This window comes from Camelina sativa, chromosome 16 (assembly GCF_030686135.1).
Source record: "Camelina sativa cultivar CO46 ecotype springtype chromosome 16, ASM3068613v1".
Lineage (NCBI taxonomy): Eukaryota > Viridiplantae > Streptophyta > Magnoliopsida > Brassicales > Brassicaceae > Camelina > Camelina sativa.
Window position 1 is genome coordinate 8,480,291 of NC_141895.1, and position 20,866 is coordinate 8,501,156.

Below are 20,866 nucleotides of genomic sequence, written 5' to 3' on the forward strand. Positions count from 1 at the left end.
TTGGTTTCTAAAGACAACTCACAATTGATGCCTTCTTGGTTTTACATGTTAGTTATTTTTTGGGAGTTGAAGGAATAGTTTTGAAAGAAAAAATAGAGTTTGTGTTAAGTCAAAGTCTCCGTATGCATACGAGAATGAAGATGAAAGTGTGAATATTAGTACCGACGCGGTGGAGAATGGAAGAGCATAAACCTGATTCCCTAAGTGGAACACTAACATTGAGTACTTCATTAAGAAGGTAAATTTTTGTTCTCTTTTGTCATTTAGCGTTGAGTCAAAATGATTTCATGTATATACAATTTCATCATTTTAAATTTTTATATGTAATGAATCTAAAAATAAGAGTATAAGTAAAATTACTAAAATAAGCAAATGCAAAATACTAAATTTTAAAAAGCATTTAAAAATTTAACTAATCATACTTACGTCAAACAAAATGAGCTTATCAATATATGAATATAAAAAATGTTTATTTACTAAAAACCATTAAAAATAATTGTTAATTTTATTTTAAAATTTAAAATTAAAAAATATAAAAAAATATGGTGTCTCTCTCAAGAGACGGTTTTTGTGGTGACTCTTGCCACTGCTTTTCCCTCCGGCGTTGTTGGCGTTTTTCTCCATTTTGGAGTACTTTTCCCACGGACAAAACTATCATTTTCAATTTCCGTTTCTTTGTTGGCGGTTTATTTCTGTTAGTTATCTCTGGCAGTTTACTTTCTCTCGTTTCTGCGGGAGATAACCGTTTTCTCAAACCGCCATGAATCATCTTGTATAAATACCTTTGGTTTACTCTGTTTTTCCTATTCTATTCACCCTCCCACCACCGAATTTCCACCGTGTTTCAAACAATGAGCGATTACTTGCGAAAATCAGTCCAAGACCTTGATCTGGGCATTGATGATGCCCCACTGTAACATCCGCAAACCAAAATCCCGGTTTAGGGATTGCATCGATCGATGCACTATGTGCATCAATTGATGCAAGGTTGTTTTCTGCGGACGAGTTTAAGTGAAACGCTGCGTTTTGGGCAAAGGAAAAGGGGAAAAACCCTTAAGTCGTTTCTTTTGTCTCATTAGTTGTTTTGGCCGATTTTGAGAGAGAGAAAAGAGAGAAAGAGTGTTCTTGGTGTTCGTGGAGACTTTCTGTGGATTGGTGGCTTTTCTGGTGAGATCTGAGACTTAGGACGTTGTAGGAGCTTCCTAGGAGCGTGTTCTTGATTTTTTAAGGTTCAGAAACTTCTTGGCAAAGGTAAGTGCATGACCATGACTTATCTAAACTGGAGAAATCTCTGATTTGCTTGCTTTGTGTTGTTAGGCTTGTCAGATTGGTATTTGGGACGATTGGACGTTTTCTTGTGGCTTGGGATAGTGTTTTGTGGTTACAAGAACAAAAATCCGGCGAGAAGCTTCGGGGGAAAACGATGCTCGGCATTGCATCGGTTGCAGATGCGAGGACGGCACGAAAAATCTAGGGTTTTCGTGCTATGTCGAGCATGCGTCGGTCGATGCAATGGGAGCATCGGTCGACGCAACCTCCAACTGGTGTCGGTCGATGCAAGTTGGTGTCGGTCGATGCTGAGTCTTGGTTTGTTATTGTTGATTGTTGATTGTTTAGTGATGGTTAGAGATGACTCTATTGCTTGTGTATATAGCCCAATATATGGGAGGATTGCCATACTGAGTGTTTATAAAATACTCATGCATTGGAATTTGCGTTTGTGGTGCAGGTAAAGGCAAAGTGTGATCGTGGAATCAAGGCAATGAAGAGGAGGATGTTCTAGTCGTTCGCTTTGTTGTCTGGCTTCTGTTAGGTTGCTAGAGTTGAGTCCTAGAATGTTGTTTAGGATTGCTAGTTCTCTGGTTTATGCTGTTTGGATCATTAGTTTATGACTTGGAATTAATATTGGTTATTGGATTATTTATTGGTTATTGGTATCTGTTATTTCCGCTGTTGGTTGTGTTTGTGGTTAGGTGGCTAGTGGGTATGGGACCACTAGCTGTAGTGTATTTATTATTATTAATTAATTAAAAAAAAAACGGGTCAGGTCGTTTCAGTTTGGTATCAGAGCCCTTACGGTTCTAGGTTTGGGTTCACTAGGTTTCTGTATTGATGTTGGGATTGCATGTCCTGATTGATTATGTGAGTTAGTCAATTTTGTGTGGCATGGAGTCCTAGAACATCCTCTTCGAGCCTACAATATGATCGATGCCCTGCAGGGCCAGCTTGGGGTCAGTTGGGACGGCTAGCAGTGAGGCTAGTGGGCTAGCAGTGAGGCTAGTGGGGTCCACAGGACGGATTGTTACATAAAAATTGATTTTTATATGACAACCCATCATGTGGACCCCACTAGCCTCACTGCTAGCTTGCCCCCATAGGCCCAAATCTGGCCCTGCAAGGCATCGATCCTAAGCCCTCACCGTAGCAAATGGAACTACTCATCCAAATCCACAATAGGTTATTGGTGCGCCAGGCGTTCCTCAAACCCTGGTCCCCACCCTTTAACAACCTTCCCACATGACAAGTTGTCACCAATTGATTATGTAACAACACGTCCCTTGGACCCCACTAGCCTCACTGCTAGCTTGCCCCCATAGGCCCAAAGCTGGCCCTGCAGGGCATCGATCCTAACCCCTCACCGAGGCAAATGGAACTACTCATCCGATCAATTGGTAGCAACTTGTCCTGTGGGAAGGTTGATAAAGGGTGAGGACCAAGGTTCGAGGAACGCCTGGCGCACCAATAACCTACTGTGGATTTGGATGAGTAGTTCCATTTTCCACGGTGAGGGGTTAGGATCGATGCCCTGCAGGGCCAGCTTTGGGCCTATGAGGGCAAGCTAGCAGTGAGGCTAGTGGGGTCCACGGGACAGGTTGTTACATAAAAATGGATTTTTATATGACAACCCATCTCGCGGACCCCACTAGTCTCACTGCTAGCCGCCCCAACGGACCCCAAGCTGGACCTGCAGGGCATCGATCCTAACTCCTCACTGTGGCAAATGGAACTACTCATCCAAATCCATAGTAGGTTATTGGTGCGCCAGGCGTTCCTCGAACCCTGGTCCCCACCCTTTAACAACTTTCCCACATGACAAGTTGCCACCAATTGATTATGCCATCAGATTTTGTCACAAGGGCGGCCGCTATCAATCGCTTTTCTCTGGTTGTCACCCATGTTAACCTTCGCAAACAAAATTTGCGGGCTCTCATCCGTCAGATGCCTAGAGTATGTGACGTAGCGGAAGCTAATAGGGATAGAACTAGAGATCCGTTGATTCCTCAGAATACCGGATAACTAGGTTTTCAGAGTCCTCCTCTCAGGGCTTTCGCAAAAGCTCTTGGATTTGTGAATACTCTTCACAGTGGTTTATCAAAACCTCTTTAAATCTTTCGATTAATCAATTCATCAATAACTGAATACAATAGAAGGCCTAAGAAGGCTATATATAATAAAGCATAAAAACCCTAAAACAGAGAATATTCTATAATAATTATAATTAATAAATTAAAAGATAACAATAATAGATATTTGGAAATTATCCAAATATCTCGCTGCATCAGTATGGGGTTTCACACAGGAATGTGTGGGCAGAATAATTGATGGAGGAAGAGTACAGTTTCGTTTCCGGTCTGAAGAAATGATGAGTTTGGTACTTCGCCGCGGTCTGTGGTACTTCGCCGCGGTCCGTGGTTCTTCAATGACTGGATGGTCACAACTCACCGATGGTACCCGAATATCACTGAATCTGACATGAAGATCATACCTTTCTAGATTCAAATTCAAGGTATTCCGATACTCTACTTAACAAATGTCATGGCTAGAAGGGTTGGAAATAGTCTAGGCTATGTAACCGAAGTAGATTATGATGAAAATGTGAACCAAGTGGGTTCTGTAAGGGTTAAGATAGATTGGAACATAGACAACCCTCTGAACCAAGTGTGTTCTGTAAGGGTTAAGATAGACTGGAACATAGACAACCCTCTTCGTTTCCAAAAGAATGTCCAGTTTATGGCGAATGAAAACACCATAATCAAGTTTCGTTTTGAGAGACTTCGCAACTTCTGCACCAAATGTGGTCTCTTGAAGCATGATGCCAAGGAGTGTCCCTTGACCTTTGATGACCCTAACCAGTTTGCGCCTGATGATGATAGTGATGGTGATGATCATTTTGATGGAGAAAACAACATGACTGATGTTGATATCACTAACTCTATGCCTCTTTCTGTGCCTATCCCCGGTTTGCAAATGCCACCCCCGCAAGGAACTTATCATGATAATGTTCGTACCACCACTCTCTCCTCAGAGATCCCCAGTATGTTCGAAGATACAGAACTAACAGCCAAAAGGGTGTGTTACCTTCACTCCAAGTATGTGAGAGATACTGCTATTTCACAAGCACAAGAGGATCTACTTCAGGAAAACTCTGACAATGCTACACCAGATTTCATTTTTCTCAAGCGCAAGCGGGTAAGGTTTGAAACTGCTTTCAACAATGCTGATGCTGCAGAGGAGATGGTGGTTCTAAGCCAACTCCGACAAAAAGGAAAAAGTGCAAGTTCTGTCGGCTCGTGTTCAACCACTATTGGTTTCGGCGGAGGCGCGGGGGCCCGGTACCCCCAAATCCTCCATGAAGATGGTGTCCTGAAACTGTCATGGCCTTGGATCGCCGCTGACGTCTACTACTATTAAGCGACTATGTAAATTAACTAAGTGTGATGTTTTATTTCTCATAGAAACTCTAAATAAGTGTGATATGGTATGTAAACTTAAGGATGATTTAGGATTTTCTAACATTATAACTCAACCCCCCCCCCCCCCCCCCCCCCCTTGGAAGGAGTGGTGGTTTAGATCTTATGTGGAACAACAATGTGTCCTTATCCCTGATTTCAAAGGATGAGATACTCATTGACGTTTATGCAACCTATAAAAACAATAATTTCTACTTATCTTGTGTTTATGGTCATCCAAGACAAAGTGAAAATCATCTTCTATGGGACTATCTTGAAAATATTTCAAACCATCGTTTAGATCCTTGGATCCTTATTGGGGATTTTAATGAAATAATCTCAAACCAAGAAAAGAGAGGTGGTCCCATAAGGGATGAATGGACTTTCAGAAACTTTAAGCACATGATATCAACTTGTGACTTGGATGACATTAATTCAAGTGGAGACAAATTTTCATGCGTTGGGGAACGATACACTCATACAGTTCGTTGTTGTCTAGACCGGTGCATGATTAATAGCATTGGAGCAGCTAACTTCCCAAATGTGATGCTCGAATTCATGGACTTCTCAAGCTCAGACCATAGGCCATTATTCCTGCATTTAAAAGTAATTAAAGAAACTCGCAACAGAGGATTCTTCTTTGATAAACGTCTATGTGAACTACCTACATTTGATGAAACTGTTCGAGAAGGGTGGCATAAACAGCGTGATTCTACACAAAATTCAATTACCTCGAGAATAGCTAACTGTCAGAGAAGTATGTCAGCCCTGAAACATACTCCATCCGTTTCAAAATATAAGATGTTTTGGCTAAAAGCACACATAATAAGGAATGTCTATTTTTAAAAAGTTTAACCAATCAAAAACAAAACTGCATAAAACAACTAATAAAAAAATATGAAATTAATCTAAAAGTTGCCTAGAAAGTTGAAAACATCTTATATTATGAAACAAACCAAAACCTTTAAAACATCTTATATTTTGAAACGGAGGGAGTAAATCACAACTGAACGCAGAAACGCGTATCAAGGCATTACACTCTCAACTGAACTCGGCAATGGAAACTAATCTACAGATAGAGAGACAACGAGTACCACAACTTCAAACAGCCCTTACCAAAGCCTACAACGACGAGGAAAAACATTGGAGACAGAAAAGCAGAAATCAATTAATAGAAGAGGGAGACCAAAACACTAGCTACTTTCATGCCTGTGCAAAAATCAGATCATCTAAGAACAGAATAAATTCCATTTATACAGAGCAAAACCTTATCTATGGTGATAAGGACATTGGAGACCATGCACAAGACTTTTTCACGAAAATGTTTTCTCCTAATGGTCATTCGGTAGATCCAAATGATTTTGCTGATTTTGAGGCAACAATCACAAATAATATTAACTCTGCTCTAACTAAAGAGTTTTCAGACAAAGAGATTTTTGACGCTGTGTGATACACAGAGTTTTAAACCTTATTTTCCTACTGCAAGTGCACAGCAAAGAAGTAGTACTTAGGGGTCGAATCCCACGAAGACCAAGTTTTACTCTATGGTTCTATTGGTTCAATTTCAAGCTAAGACAATTCAAAGTTGGGTTTGTTTGGTAACACTAACGCGATTAAAACGGTATAAAAAGGCAATAAGCAAAACACTAGATCAGGGGTAATTCTCGGGAATTTCAGAGATAACAACTAAACAACTATTCAGGGCATAGATTAAGTACCAGTCTAGAACTCAAACATAAATATAAACTGATCCACTGTCGTGGTATCAATAACTCTATCTGATCGATTCTGTGCGGAAACGCGGAGCACGTGCTCAGACATCCGGAGCACATGCTCGACGGTCCATAAACCCTAAACTGTCGTTTGAGCCCAGAATCGCAGACAAGCATTAAAGAACAGGAATGATAAGTTCACAAATCACCTACACATCAACTTTCGCAGGTCTAGGATAATTTGCCCACTAATGTCTTTTCTAGCAACCTATTACACTTTTGATGAATAGATATAACCTAGAATCATAGATTGGGTGATCAAATCAACCTAAGCATTAAGTCCAACAATAGTGAAGACAATAGATTATATAAAGCCCTATTTGAGTTCTGTTGCTAACCCATGAAACCCCTTTTGAAACCCCTAATCTAGCAAAGAAAACTACTCAGACATAGAGAAATGAATCATAGCAAAAGATGAGAAATTCAATGACATAAAATAAAAAGGGTTCAGAGAATGCTTCACAAGGTAGCCGCTCTTCTCCCTCTCACAAAAAGCGTCGCTCAAAAACAAAAGAAAAGGTATCTTATATCTCCTAAAAACCCTAGGTTAAATAGCATACAAGTAGAGAAAAATAAGGAAAGATTCCAAATTCAAATCTCCCTATTAAAAAAAACGATCTCAGCCCTCTTTCTCTCACAAAAGATCGCCTAAAATAAGGGGAATTAGGCAGGGAATCGGCGCCTAGATGCTTGCCACGTGTCGTCATGAAACCGTAGAGTTGGGAGCATGTGCTCGGAAATCGGGAGCATGTGCTCCTGGGTCTAAAATCAGCTTTTCTGCTCCAATTCAACTCCTCTCTGCTCCGATTGCTCCTGCTGTTCCAATCCTTGCTTTTAGCTTCCTAGCCTCTTATTATAACCTGAAAAAGACTCAAACAACATAAAACTATCAAATAAACGGGGTCAAAGTGAGTCAAAACCGTAACATATCAACTCCCCCGGACTTAGATCTTTGTTTGTCCTCAAACAAACTCAAACCAAGCGCCAAGAGAGCCAAGGTGGGAACTCGCAAAAATCTCAGAAACCGTGAGTAGACCATGACCTGCAGACCACATGTGTTAGAACAAGCTATACCGATAAAATTCTCCAGCAAACATCTCCAAAACCAGAACCATAATTGGCAATCAAACCCAGAAAAAGATAACTTTCCAGACAAAGACTCTTTACATTCAATTAAAATTGGCGTGAGCTTCTCATTAAGGGCATTAAGCTAGTGAAATCGAGGCTTGGTAGATAAAAGGCTGTTTTAATGGTGGAGCTATAGAGTGTTTAGGTGTTACCATTACTTCAAAAGAGATGCAGGATATCGCACAAAATGGTAAGGGAGAGTGGACTCATTGATGTCCACAACCTCTAATCACTCTCCTCTTCTTATCTTCTCAAACTCAGCCTCTCTTTTCTCCTCAGGGTACAACGCATGCTCGGGGGTGTGTAACACTAGCTCTGGTCCCTTTCCATCATCCTTAAACGCTTTTTTTTTTTCTTCTTTTTTTTTTTTTTTTTTTCTTTTTTTTTTTTTTTTTTTTTTTTTTTTTAGATGATAGAAGGATGATGGGGGATCTTCTTCTGATATTGCCCCTGGAGCATGCGGACCGTATCCTAGGCTCTCTCTGCTCAAAACAACTCGCGGACTCGGATTTATGTAATTTCAGAGCAGGTGCTCGCTAGGTTGGAGCACGTGCTCTGTCCGTCCGACTTTTTCCTCTTTGGTTCTCCAGCAAGAGAGAGTTAGAGATTGTGTCAGTCCTGCTCTCCCCGACCGTTTTGCACATAGCTGCACAGAATGAGAAAACAAAAATACAAGTGCAAGTGGTTTGAAAGGAGGTTAGGCTCGGGGTGGTACTAACTTAAAATGAGCTAGCTATTCAGGATCAGCAAGATTGGCAAAATGAATAAGAAGTCCTGAATATGTGACACGTTTCCTATCCTAATGCCCAAAACGAGAAGAATTTAAATCCGGTTAGGTTCCAATAAAGTAGAGTCTAAGTCTTTCCGGTGAAACCTTAATGGGATGAAGCTTTTCTGGCCAGGAGAAGGGTCCGAATGTGAAGAGGTATTAGCTCGTCTCTGTACTCTTAGTTCTGCAACAATGGTCACTAGGAAAAACGGTCAAACTCACAAATGGTTAAAAACATCACAGATTTCGGTCCTAATTCCCACAAGTTTTGGTTCGACTCACATGACAAACTGACTCAATAAAAAGAAAAATAAAGAAAACAAATGTCATAGGTGACCGTCTCCGGTGTGAAAATAAGCCAAAGAGAGATCTAGACAAGAAGAAAAATAAAGGTAACAATAAAAATGAAAAGAAAATAAGGCGGATAGGACAGTGATGGTGTGTGTAACCGCGATCAGGCGTCGGAATCGTCTGGGCTCTCGCTCTCCGAACGGGCAAGGCGGCGCCTCCATCGTGGTGGTCTCACCGGTGGGCTTGGGTCGGCGGCGGTGGTGGTGTGGTGGCAGCAACCGCGAGATAGTGTCGTCAGGATCCTCCGCATCAAGATGTTGTTCTTCTGCTACGGCTCGACCATCCATCTCCTGTACTCAGCGGTATCGGGCTCATCAGAGATCAGTGGGAGATCAAACTCACCCTGAGGATCGGATGATGTGAATGGTAGAACGCTGTCCTCGCGTTGGTGGGATGAGCTAGCAAAGTCCGCTGGTGGTGGATCAAACTGGGTAGGTGGAGGCGGAACATCTCCCGGAAGCAGTGGGGCGCGGGAGAAACGCAGATCATCCACCGTGGCTAGCTGCGTAAGCTCAGGAGCTGGGAGGCGAATGCTCCCCTGGTTACCGTCAGTGCCACCGTATCGGTATGGACCGCCGAGCATGTGCATCGGGTTGGTCGCGTCCTGCGAGCATGTGCTCCGCATCTTCTTCCAACATTCCTGAAACCGAAAAGAGAAGAAACAAATCCTAAAAAGAAAAAGAAAAACTCAGCAATATATACCTGGTGGGTTGCCTCCCACCCAGCGCTTGTTTTAAGTCATTAGCTTGACTCGAAAGCTCCTTAGGCAATAGGAGGGTCGCCTAGGGCGAAGGTTTCACCCCTTGCGTGCTCAGAGGCGGCAAGATATGGTTTCAGCCTCTGTCCATTCACCACAAATTCTCCTCCTTGATGGTGAAGGGTCCGGACCATCGTGATCTTAGCTTTCCGGGAAACAGTTTCAGCCTAGAGTTGAACAACAAGACTTGATCATTAGGAGCAAAGGTACTAGTGAGGATCCTCTTGTCATGGTAGGCTTTGGTACGCTCCTTGTAGAGTTTTGAGTTTTCATAGGCGAGGTGCTTAATCTCCTCTAGCTCATGCAGTTGCATCTTCCTCCTTTCATGGGCGCTCTTAGTGTCAAAGTTCAGCATTTTCACTGCCCAAGCAGCCTTGTACTCTAGCTCAACAGGAAGGTGACACGCCTTACCATAGACCAAGTGAAACGGTGTAGTCCCCAGGGGTGTTTTGTAGGCGGTTCTATAAGCCCATAGAACCTCATCTAGCTTCAGAGACCAATCCTTCCTTGTTGTGTTCACTGTTTTTTGCAAAATGCTCTTGATCTCCCGGTTAGAGATCTCAACTTGGCCGCTTGTTTGTGGGTGGTAGGGGGTGGCGACCTTGTGCCTCACTCCATTCTTCTTGAGAAGACTCTCAAAGACCTTGTTAATGAAATGCGATCCACCATCGCTAATGACTACCCGTGGGACACCAAACCGTGGGAAAATAACCGACTTGAACATCTTGAGCACGGTCTTTGCATCATTATTGGGGCTGGCCAAAGCTTCTACCCACTTGGACACGTAATCTACAGCCACCAATATGTACTCATTGCCGAATGAGTTCGGGAAAGGTCCCATGAAGTCAATTCCCCAAACATCAAATACCTCAACCTCCAAGATGAAATTTTGAGGCATTTCATTCCTCCTGCTGATGTTCCCTTGTCTCTGACATGTGTCGCAAGTAGACACGAACCGCTGCGCATCTCTGAACATGGTAGGCCACCAATAACCCGCTTGAAGATCTTTGGACACGGTTTTGAAAGTAGCAAAGTGTCCAGCATAGGGTGAGCTATGGCAATGAAACAAGACTCCAGGAACCTCCTCCTCAGTCACACACCTCCTGAAAACACCATCCGAGCAATGCCTATAGAGGTAAGGCTCATCCCAAAAATACCGCCTTATGTCTTTTAGGAACTTCTTCTTGTTGTTCCCCACAAACTCAGTAGGTTCTTTCTCTGCTGCTAGGTAGTTTGCATACTCTCCAAACCAAGGAAAAATCGGCTGTTTGTTGGTGTCGATTGCCTTGCACGGGGTTTTCGGAGCATGTGCTCCCAGGCGGAGCATGTGCTCGGCGGGATCAAAGGTGCCGATCGAGTAAACATGTTCTTCAGGAAGGCTATCATCCAAGGGTAGCTCTTCTTCTATCCTCATTCTTGACAAGTGATCTGCAACTCCGTTCTCAATACCCTTCTTGTCTTTAATCTCCAAGTCAAACTCTTGAAGCAACAAAATCCAACGGAGTAGCCTTGGTTTTGCATCCTTCTTGGTTAGTAGATACCTCAATGCTGCATGATCAGTGTGAACAACCACTTTGGAACCAACAAGGTATGATCGGAACTTCTCAAAAGCAAACACAACCGCTAAAAGTTCTTTCTCGGTTGTAGCGTACTTGCACTGAGCCTCATCCAAGGTGCGGCTGGCATAGTATATCACATGCAGCTTCTTGTCTTTTCTCTGTCCCAGAACTGCTCCCACGGCATAATCACTCGCATCAGTCATGACCTCAAAGGGAAGGTCCCAATCTGGCGGTTGTACAATCGGAGCGCTAACCAAAGCTCCTTTGATCGTGTGAAAGGCCTCCAAGCAAGCAGAATCGAAATCAAACTTCACTTCCTTACACAACAGCTGGGTAAGTGGTCTTGCTATCTTGGAGAAATCCTTAATGAACCGTCTGTAGAAACCGGCGTGGCCAAGGAAACTGCGGATCCCTTTACCGAATTCGGCGGTTGTAAACTCATCATCACCTCAACCTTGGCTTTGTCAACCTCAATCCCCTTTTCAGAAATCTTGTGTCCCAGCACTATCCCATCTCTGACCATGAAGTGGCATTTCTCCCAATTCAGCACCAGATGTTTGTCTTCACACCGCTGCAACACCCTGCACAAATTATACAAACAAACGGAAAAGGAGCTCTCATAGACGGAGAAATCGTCCATGAAAACTTCCATTATATCCTCAATCAGGTCAGTGAAAATGGACATCATGCATCGTTGGAAGGTCGCTGGTGCATTGCACAAGCCAAACGGCATTCTGCGGTAAGCAAAGGTGCCGTAAGGACATGTGAATGTGGTCTTCTCTTGATCGTCGGGATGGATTGGGATCTGAAAGAAACCTGAATAGCCATCTAAGAAACAGTAGTAAGGATGGTTAGCCAATCTCTCAAGCATTTGATCAATAAACGGCAAAGGAAAATGATCCTTACGGGTCGCAGCATTAAGTTTTCTATAGTCTATGCACATGCGATGTCCCGTAACTGTCCTAGTAGGAATCAACTCATCCTTATCATTCTTAACCACTGTAATTTCACCTTTCTTAGGGACTACATGAACTGGACTAATCCAAGAACTATCAGAAATAGCATAAATTACACCCGCATCTAGAAGTTTCATTATCTCTTTCTTAACAACATCCTTTAGATTCGGGTTCAACCTCCTCTGATGTTCTACCGAAGTCATTGATTCATCTTCTAGATGTATCCTATGCATGAAAAGATCTGGTGAGATTCCTGGGATGTCATCTAGTGAATACCCTAGAGCATTTCTATACTTCCAAAGTTCACAACGGAGCAAAGCGGTCTCTACATTGTTTAGTTCAGAGTTCACTATCACGGGGTATGTAGAGTTAGGACCTAGGAACGCGTACCTTAGCCCGGCTGGAAGTGGTTTTAGCTCTACCTTTGGAGCTCTTAACTCGCTCCAAGGACCGTCCGCTGACTTCACCGGAGCATGTGCTCCGGAATCCGGAGCAGGTGCTCCCTCGGCGGATTCCTCCCCTGATTGGTTCTCATCGTCTAGGCTGGCGTAAGCTACCAGTTGCTGGAACCGTGTACCTGCATCCAAAATGCGTGTAAAACCATCAGCTTCCTCATTCAAGAATCCATACTTACCTTCTGCCTTTGTCAAGGCAACCTCCAACAGGTCGAGAGTGAGAACTTCATCGGTAACCTCATGCACAACCTCTGAACCATCATCAACCACAAAAGTCTGACCATCTATCATAGGTTTCTTGAGCAGCTTATTCATCTCAAACCTTGCGATCATATCCCCCAGCTGGAGATCGATCGCTCCCCCTTGCACATCTATAATCGCACCAGCCGTGCATAAGAATGATCTACCTAAGATCAGGGGGTCACGTGGTTCTTCTTCAAGTTCCAGAACCACAAAGTCTGCTGGTATAAGCGTGTCCCCTATCTGGACATGTAAATCCTCCAACACTCCTATGGGGCGCTTGGTGGATCTATCCGCGAATACTAACAAAATCCGTGTAGACTTGAACTTCGTGTATCCCAGCCTTTTAGCCACTGAATATGGCATAAGGTTCACACTGGAACCTAGATCACAGAGGGAGTTTACAAAAATCGTTTTACCGATTCTCACGGATAAGACAAATCGCCCTGGATCATCTCTCTTCTTTAGCACTTTGTTTTGCAGCACAACACTGCACTCTCTTGAAACCATCATCATGTTCTCTTCCTCTAACACTCTCCCAGAAACTAACCCTTTCACATATCTCTTCAAAGCAGGTATCATCTGAACAGCATCAGCTAGGGGCAGTTTTACCGTCAATTCTCTCAACATCTCCTTGCACTTTGCATCCTCCAAATCCTTGCGAGATTTCTTAGGAGGAACAGGGTAAGGAACCTTAGGGGTGTACACGCGTGCAGGAGGTACCTCAGTAGGAACGGTCTGATCGGGAGTCGGGAGCACGTGCTCGCTGGGTGGGAGCACATGCTCGCCGGATGCTTCGGCTTCTTTTTGACTCAACGGTGGAGTCTCAGCAGCATGTTGAGGAAGGTATTCTTCAGCAATACCCTTGTCCTTGTCAAGCCTAGCGGATGGTGCATCTCTAGGGGGTAACTTCTTTCCTCCTCTTAGCTCAATCGCATTGACATACTCGTTCCGCGGGTTTGCTTCCCCTTTTCCGGGCAGAGTCCCAGGAGTTCTTTTCACGGCTTCAGCAGTCTGTGCAACCTGAACATCAAGCTTCTTCACATGTGACATTACTGCCTCATACTTCCCATTAAGGTCATTGTACATGGTATCGACCTTAGCGTTGATTTCCACTGAAGCTTTTTGTTGATTCACCAAGAGTTGTTGCATCATGTTTTTCAGCTCATCTTGAGAGCTGCTAGCAGGTGAAGATCCCAACTGCTGGTTGGTGAAAGGCGGTGCTTGCTGAGCGCTTGTATATGCCTGCTGGTTCCCCCCTTGGAAACGGTTTTGAGTGGGCACAAACTGTTTGCCTTGGAAGTTGTTTGAGAAGGTTTTCTGATAACCCATCTGATTCTGAGCTCCTTGCTGCGGATACACCTGATCCTGAGGATTCTCCACGTTGGTGCTTCTATAGGACAAGTTCGGATGGCTTCTGTAGTTCGGGTTGAAACCCCTGTTCTGCAAAAAAACCTTGCCCACTCACATAATTAACCTCCATCGTTTCATCCTCTCCATCACAAATCTCCTGAGCTAGCGGCATGTCTCCGGTCTCATCGACAAAATGGACAGTTTTCTGGCTCCCCTTCAGAAGAAGGTTCACCTTGGCTGTCAACTCGTCAATCTTTTGCGTATCGACACTGTTGACCTTCACGGACCTATCATACTCAGGAGCCTTGTTGCTGGAGCTTGCAGCTAGGTTCTCAATCAACTGATATGCTCCTTCCTTAGACTTTGTCATAAAATCCCCATTGCTGGCCGAGTTGAGAACGTTTCCGTAGTCTCAGTTAACTGAGAGCTTCACGTTGGAATTGATGGGGATTTCTGCGAGGCTTGGGAGAGGTACAAAGAGTACCGTAGAGAGTGTCCGCATCATAGAAAATGCCCAGAATCTGTTCATCACTGAATCCATGGTGCGGACACTCTCTACGGTACTCTTTGTACCTCTCCCAAGCCTCGCAGAAGGCTTCTCCAGTGTGCTGTTGGAACGATGAAATCTTGTTCTTCAGGGCAGCGGTCTTAGCCTTGGTGTAGAAATGGTCCAGAAACGCAGATCTACACTGTTCCCATGATGTCAGAGACCCAGGTGGCAATGACTTCAGCCAACGTGAAGCTCTATCCGCAAGAGAGAAGGGAAAAAGCTTGCACTTCAGAAAGTCTGGCGGTATCCCATTTGAACCAGTGGTGCTACATATCTCCTCAAAATTCTCGATGTGGTCCATCGGAATCTCAGCTGGGAGACCGTGAAATAGGTGCTGCTTCAATAGAGAGATCATCTGTGACTTGATCTCAAAATCTTGTCTCGGGATGGTGGGAGGAACAATCGCCGCTCGGTTGGTGTAGAACACATGCGGGTTGTCCTTGTCCCCAATGGACGGTTGTGGCGGCGCGGCTCTTTCGTGTTGAGCACGGAGCAACTGCCCCAACTGTTGTCAAAGTTGCTGCAACTCGGCAGCCATATCCTCATTGTTTCTGTTGTCACCCATGTTGACGGATTGAAACTTTCTGTTCTTGCGGTTTGTTCTTTCTGCCAAAGAGAGCTCTGCGGCTGACAAAGCAACTAGTTCTTCGGTGTTGTTTCTTCTTGTAGATCTTCTTGACATGCACCTGAAACACACGCAAAGAAGAAGCAGAAAGACAAATCAGTAAGGTAAAAATTTGGTCCCCGGCAACGGCGCCAAAAACTTGATACACAGCGTTTTAAACCCTATTTTCCTACTGCAAGTGCACAGCAAAGAAGTAGTACTTAGGGGTCGAATCCCACGAAGACCAAGTTTTACTCTATGGTTCTATTGGTTCAATTTCAAGCTAAGACAATTCAAAGTTGGGTTTGTTTGGTAACAGTAATGCGATTAAAACGGTATAAAAAGGCAATAAGCAAAACACTAGATCAGGGGTAATTCTCGGGAATTTCAGAGATAGCAACTAAACAACTATTCAGGGCATAAATTAAGTACCAGTCTAGAACTCAAACATAAATATAAACTGATCCACTGTCGTGGTATCAATAACTCTATCTGATCGATTCTGTGCGGAAACGCGGAGCACGTGCTCAGACATCCGGAGCACATGCTCGGCGGTCCATAAACCCTAAACTGTCGTTTGAGCCCAGAATCGCAGACAAGCATTAAAGAACAGGAATGATAAGTTCACAAATCACCTACACATCAACTTTCGCAGGTCTAGGATAATTTGCCCACTAATGTCTTTTCTAGCAACCTATTACACTTTTGATGAATAGATAAACCTAGAATCATAGATTGGGTGATCAAATCAACCTAAGCATTAAGTCCAACAATAGTGAAGACAATCGATTATATAAAGCCCTATTTGAGTTCTGTTGCTAACCCATGAAACCCCTTTTGAAACCCCTAATTTAGCAAAGAAAACTACTCAGACATAGAGAAATGAATCATAGCAAAAGATGAGAAATTCAATGACATAAAAATAAAAAGGGTTCAGAGAATGCTTCACAAGGTAGCCGCTCTTCTCCCTCTCACAAAAAGCGTCGCTCAAAAACAAAAGAAAAGGTATCTTATATCTCCTAAAAACCCTAGGTTAAATAGCAGACAAGTAGAGAAAAATAAGGAAAGATTCCAAATTCAAATCTCCCTATTAAAAAAAACGATCTCAGCCCTCTTTCTCTCACAAAGGATCGCCTAAAATAAGGGGAACTAGGCAGGGAATCGGCGCCTAGATGCTTGCCACGTGTAGTCATGAAACCGTAGAGTTGGGAGCATGTGCTCGGAAATCGGGAGCATGTGCTCCTGGGTCTAAAATCAGCTTTTCTGCTCCAATTCAACTCCTCTCTGCTCCGATTGCTCCTGCTGTTCCAATCCTTGCTTTTAGCTTCCTAGCCTCTTATTATAACCTGAAAAGGACTCAAACAACTACAAAACTATCAAATAAACGGGGTCAAAGTGAGTCAAAACCGTAACATATCACTGTGTGCTTAATTGGCGATGATCGTGCTCCGGGACCTGACGGCCTAACTGCACGATTCTATAAACGGTGCTGGTCAATTGTAGGAGAAGATGTGATTCGGGCGGTACAAGATTTTTTCAAAACTTCTATTATGACACAAGGTATCAATCACACAAATATATGCCTGATTCCGAAGATTGATAATCTTGAATCCCTTTCAGACTATAGACCGATTGCTCTCTGCAATGTCTTATAAAAGATTATTTCAAAATGCGTTGTTAAACGGCTCAAGCCTCACCTAGACAGTATAGTATCTGATTCACAAGCTGCATTTATACCAGGTAGAATCATTCAAGATAATGTACTGATAGCTCATGAAGTCATGCATGCTCTGAAATCCCGTAAGCGTGTCTCACAAACATACATGGCCGTAAAAACTGATGTTAGTAAGACGTATGATAGAATTGAGTGGAACTTCCTTGAAACAACTCTCAAACTATTTGGTTTTTGTGATCGTTGGATTGGTTGGATTATGGCTGCTGTACGATCTACTACATACTCTGTCTTAATAAACGGTTCACCTCATGGATTTATCCAGCCTGAAAGGGGAATCCGCCAAGGAGACCCTCTTTCCCCATATCTCTTTATACTATGCTCAGACATATTAAGCCATCTGATGAAATCATATGCAAAGGATGGAGATATAAAGGGTGTGAAAATTGGCAATGGAGTTCCTCGCATTACACATCTACAATTCGCTGATGATTCCCTTTTAATCTGTCAAGCGAATAGAAAAAACTGCCAAGCTCTACGAGATGTCTTTGATGTTTATGAACACTACTCGGGCCAAAAAATCAACACCTCTAAATCTATGATTACTTTTGGTTCAAATGTGTTTGGTTCTACTCAAGAAAGACTAAAGACAATCTTAAACATCCCAAACCAAGGAGGTGGTGGCAAATACCTTGGACTGCCAGAACAATTTGGACGAAAAAAGAATGAAATGTTCGAATACATCATTGATCGTGTCAAAAAGAGAACCTCCCATTGGACTAGCAGAAAACTCTGTCCTGCAGGGAAAGAAGTAATGCTGAAATCAGTAGCAGTCTGCATGCCAGTTTATGATATGTCGTGTTTCAAACTACTAAAAGGAGTTACATCTGATCTTGAATCTTTGCTAATGGACTTTTGGTGGGAAAGGAGTTCTCATAAAATCCCTTGGATATCTTGGAAGAAATTACAGACCCCAAAGAAAGATGGGGGACTTGGTTTTCGTGATCTAGATAAGTTCAATGATGCTTTGTTAGCAAAACAGGCATGGCGCCTTATACAATTTCCAGATTCACTGTTTGCTCGTGTTATGAAAGCTAGATACTATCCAGATGTATCATTACTTGAAGCAACACCAAAACGAACCCAATCCTATGGCTGGTCATCATTACTTATGGGTATAGCTCTCCTCAAAAAAGGTACATGTTTCATTATAGGAGATGGACAAACAATCAAGGCTGGAATAGACAACGTTGTTAATACTCATCCTCCAAGACCTATTTCCACTATAGCACCACAAGAAGAACCATTTTTGCTTCAGGATCTAATTACCTGTCACGAATCTAACCGATCATGGAACATTACAAAACTTCAATCTTTGGTAGTACCTGAGGATCAAGACTTCATAAAAAACACATATTTATCTAAACATGAGAGACATGATCAATTGATTTGGAACTATACTTTATCTGGTGACTATACTGTGAGATCAGGATATTGGCTGCTTACACATGATCCTACCGTACCTAATCTTCATCATGCTATTCCACACGGCTCTGTTGAATTAAAGAATAAGCTTTGGAGACTTAACATAATGCCAAAAATCAAGCATTTTCTATGGCGGACAATCTCATTAGCCCTGCCTAAAACCACAAGACTTCGTTCACGTGGTATGAATATTGATCCAATATGCTCGAGATGCATATTAGAAGAAGAGGCAATTAATCATGCTCTATTCACATGCCCCTTTGCTATATCTGCTTGGCAATTTTCAAACACCCCTGCTCTAAATTTAAATCAATTGTCTGACAACGCAGAGGACAACATCTTGAATTTAGTTGTCTTTTCAAAACGACAAGATATTCCTAGTCGCCTTAGCTCTATTACCATTTTGGTTAGTTTGGAGAATTTGGAAGGCCAGAAACAATACTGTTGTCAACAATTACAGAGAGAGTGCATCAAAAACAGTTCTACAAGCCCAATCTGAAGTTCAAGAATGGATAGATATTAAAGTGCATCAGGAGATTATACAAGATCCACATCCACAAACACATCAATGGAAAGCGCCACCGTCTTCTTCGGTAAAATGTAACTTTGATGCTGCTTTTGATAGGAACACACATCAAACCATTGGTGGTTGGATAATTCGAAATCATATAGGGTTACCTCTCTCTTGGGGTTCCTCCATCCTTGGTTATGCTGAATCTCCTCTTGAAGCAGAGACAAAAGCTCTACTGCTAGCACTGCAACAGTCTTGGAACAGAGGTTACTCAAATATTATCTTCGAAGGTGATAGCGTGAATCTCATCAACATTTTAAATGGTCATCAGAACAATAGATCCTTGGCAAACTTTCTTCATGACATACAATATTGGAAATCACGTTTTGATTCAATTTATTTTCTCTTTACAAGGAGAGAATGTAATTCTGCTGCTCATAACTTAGCAAGGTTTGGTTGTGTAGACAATGTTTCTTTTTCTGACTCTGTATCGTTACCGATTCGGCTTCGGCATGCCATTTGTATTGACTCTTCTTAAATGAAATAAAAGCTCTATTTTGTGGAAAAAAAAATTGTTAATTTTATTAAACTGGATTGTATTTATCTTCCATCTCATGTTTTTTTTTTAAAACCAAACAGTTCTTATTAATGGGTCTTTCCAATTTCAAAATTTGACAAAGCCTTGGTCCATACAATGTTAAGCAAACAAAATAGAAATAACAAAAACAAAAGCTCATCAAAGAATTGGGATCTTCTCCTGCTGAAAGACATGAAACAGTAGTTCGAATAGTAATTCTGGTGAATGGGAGTACTACTCCTTTGCGGCAGAGATCGTGAAGTGAAACCATTACCAGAAGAATCTGTAATCCGGCTCTGGTTCCACTTCAGTGCCTCACCTGACCCGGACTAAAAATCTTGGTTTGTCCAAACCACCGACAACAGGATCTATGGTGGTGGTCCCATGCCTACCAAGCAAACCACACTCAGAGCTAACCCCCACTTCCAGATCTGACGATGTCCTCTATCTCCAAACAAAGAGCCATTCAATCCGGTCCGGAGGAAACAAATTGCATCGATCTCATAGAATCTAGTTGCTTAAGCCAAACTCTAGAAACCATAACCCGCATTTACCTTCTAGGATCTGAAGGGATCTCCAGCTAACCCCCTGAACGAAGCAGCAAAACCCACCATTTAAACAAGAATGTGTTTGCAAAATAGTATATTTTAAAAACTTAATAAGTTAGTACATTTTTTCTATTTATAATTTGAGAAATAGATGAGTTTTACTATTTATGTAATATAAAATATGTGAGAGCTTCTCCAACGGTAAGGTTGTTATTGTGTGGTTTTTAAATTTTTTAAGAATAGATTTTGTACTTTATGAAAGTAAGAACTTGTAATTGGGTAATTAAAATTTTGCTCCTCCAATGGTGAAGTTCTTATTGGGGTTCTTAATTTTGAAAAAAATATTATTTATGAAATGAAAATATTTTAAGTAAAACATAATTAATTTGAATGTTTAAATATTTTAAATTGTATAAAAATAAGAAATAATAGCATTTCATAAATTTTTAAACATTAATTTTAAAACTTACAAATTATAAAAGCATAGTAAAAATAGGAATACAAATCATAAATGGGATAATAGATTAGTTGTAATCCTGATTGTAACCTTGATTTGTGTCAAACTTTTGCCATATATGTTCAATCAAATCATCATGCAAGCGTTCATTTGTTCTTTTATCATGAACTTCATTTCGCGTGATCATCATCTCGGTGATGTTTGAAAGCCTCGCAGTAGGAAGTGTGTAGTCCACATGTGAAGTTCGGTTTGATTGTGTTTGTTCGAATTCTGCAACATTAAACTGCGTGTACCCATCACGTTCATCTTCTACTATCATATTGTGTAGTATGATACACGCTCTCATTATCTTTCCAACTTTTTCTTTATCATGGATGAGAGCCGGGTTTTTT

At 42.2% G+C, this 20,866-nt stretch overlaps 1 non-coding gene and 1 pseudogene across 1 annotated transcript; both read left to right on the plus strand.

The window, feature by feature from the left end:
- Window positions 1-851: 851 nt before the first annotated feature.
- Window positions 852-19,430, plus strand: LOC147925303 (uncharacterized; annotated as a pseudogene).
- Window positions 14,605-14,711, plus strand: LOC147925304 (small nucleolar RNA R71). The gene has a single exon (XR_015585556.1). It is a non-coding gene; the product is annotated as a small nucleolar RNA R71 (small nucleolar RNA).
- Window positions 19,431-20,866: the final 1,436 nt, after the last annotated feature.